The following is a 2620-nucleotide window of genomic DNA, read 5'->3' on the forward strand; positions in this document are numbered from 1 at the left end:
GGGGGGGGGGGGATGACATGCAACAAAGGTACCCAGTCAAACTTGAACAGCAGACGTAGTGATTACATGGTGTGTCCCTTCGACCACTAGGCCACAGGGATGTACTAACTTTGGCATTTTCATATGACTGTGTTCTCTTTGTATGAATGGACAAAGTAAAGGAATTAAACAGAACTGCCAGGAGTTGTTAGTAAACACACATGGTACACTAGGCCCAAAGAGTTTCTGTAACCTCAGGCCATGTCTGTATATGCTAGAAATGTAAGATATCATCTGCTGTAATCATGCTAAAACTGCAATGATTAATGTTTAATGTTTATTAATCTTTATATTAACAGTGGATCAAACGGGGGTGTGTAATGTGTAACGTGTTGCTCGCGGTGACATACCCACAGATAATTAATGAAGTGAACGCTCTGACTCCCTACAGCTCAACATAGTAGTTCAGCATCTTTCACAGCTTGTAGCTTGACTGCTTTAGTTCAATCAGTCTGTCTATCATTGGCTTTAAAGGAGGCAGCTGTTACAAAAAAAACAAACAAACAGATAAGCCCATTGTACTACTACTTTCTCACTTTGGGGACCTGAGCTAGACACAACGAGAAATCACTCACACAACTTTATACATCCACCGCAGACACCGGTGTGAATGTTTCAGAAACTTTGGTTGACCATCCACCACACACTGTTATAAAAAAGCCAAATGCAATATTTCATTTTGGTTGCTAACCTGCTATTTCTGTACTATTCTCATTTCATTATGTAGCCACTGAAATTCTTATAGAGGACAATACACTCAGTCGTGTGGGTAGATTCATTTGCATAAACTGCCATTTCAAAGGGTCTTAAACCATTTTTTGCCTCTCCAGTCTGACGGCCCTTTATCGGAGAAGACATTTTGAGTCATCATAGTAGGAAAAGTACAGGTCTTACAGTAAAACATCAGTGTGACAGTAAGCCAGCATGCACAATATCAGGACCCTAACACTGAAGCAGCTAAATGTGATTAAGTCTTTATTTGTTTTATGATTTACACCTGTGTGACAAAATGTGTCAAAATATCCTCTGTGAAAAAGCTTGTTTCCAGCAGATGGTAGCATTGTCCAACTATTTGACCCCAGTTGCTGCCTGAGCTCTTCTCAGTACGGTGCGTCTGTCTCTATCTCTCTCTCTCTTTGTGTGTGTGTGTGTGTGTGTGTGTATGAATTTGGGAGGGGTGGGGGCATGTTGGAGGGACAGGAGAGCAGGAAGGAACGAATGGATTGTTGCGCAAACAAAAGGAGGGTGAGGAGACACAAGATGCCAATACAAGGCAAAGAAGGGGGGAAGGTAAGAGTATGGTAGGGGTTGGTTTTTCAGGAAGAGAGCATAAAAAATAAACTGAGATGGAAGAGATAGGGAATAGGTGTGAGTCTCCTGTTACACTGCAAGCCGAGTAGATAGATGAGAGAAAGTCGGGGAGAGCCAGGTATGGAGACTGTGAGAAGACAGGAGCACAGAGTGAAGTAAGAGTGCAAGCAAACAGGGAATGTGGAGCTCGAGAGAGCATCGGAGGCAATGGTTGAGAGCAGATATTTGGTTTAGCTGTGGCATACCTTGGAGAGCAAGAGAGGAACACAGTACTACAGCAAAGAGGGAGAGGTAGAATAAGAATAGACCCAGTGGAGAATGAGGGCTGTACAAAGCACACACAGCAAGGTAAGAGTGCATGTACATGTGTGTGGGTGTAGTGTTCCGTGAATCACTCAAACATTCCCAGCTGAGGAAAAGGAAATGAACGCAGCTAAAAAAAATACAGAGGGAAGAGTTATTATGTATGAGGACGAAGGGAATGGAGAGTCAAAACGTAGGGTGTATACTGTATAAATGAGCCAGCTCTAGCAGTAAGAGAGAGTAAGAGAAAGAGTTGTTAGGAAAGGGGAAAGGAGCAGGAGAGAGATGGAGAGAACAGGGGAGGAGAAAGACAAATTCAAATGTGAGAATGTGAGTGAATGAGTAAAAATGAAGAGGGAAGCAAGGAGGGAGGAGGACTAGTAAAGATTTAGAGAGAGTGTGAGGAATGACAAGAAAAGTGTGGAGAAAGAAAGGGAGTGATATAGGAAAGTAAATAAATTGAGTTTTAGGTTAATTAAAAAAGTAGGAGGGTAGCAAAGGAAGGAAGGATAGAGCAGAAAGAAAGAGGATGTTAGATAAAAGGATGGATGATACAAGAAATTAGGAAGGGGTGCAGCTAGTAAGGGATGAAATAGAAGCTAAAGTGGGAGGAAGAAAGATATTAGGACAAGATTTCATAGAAAAAAGAAAGTCCGAGGACAGAAAGTACCTGTATATAGTGTCTTTATTTTCAATTCTAAACCCTACTGACACACAGGAAAGTCAATTTCAATTGGATTATGTCCAATGTCAACCGTTTTACAGTTCTCGCTTTCCCCAAAATCTGTGAAAGGTAAAGACTTTATAGGAAGCAATTGTGGTTATGGAAAATAAACTATGAATAATGTGTTTTTAAAGTTATGAAATCTAAATTACTTGATTAGTTTATGGAAAGATCCTGGTTTTATAACCAGCCTTTATAGCCTTTATAGGCAACTGTTAATTAAAAACCTTCAGCAGGATGCAA

Source organism: Seriola lalandi, unplaced genomic scaffold (genome assembly GCF_002814215.2).
Source record: "Seriola lalandi dorsalis isolate HSWRI2012SDOR001 ecotype SW California unplaced genomic scaffold, Sedor1 jcf7180002054486, whole genome shotgun sequence".
In the NCBI taxonomy this organism is placed as follows: domain Eukaryota; kingdom Metazoa; phylum Chordata; class Actinopteri; order Carangiformes; family Carangidae; genus Seriola; species Seriola lalandi.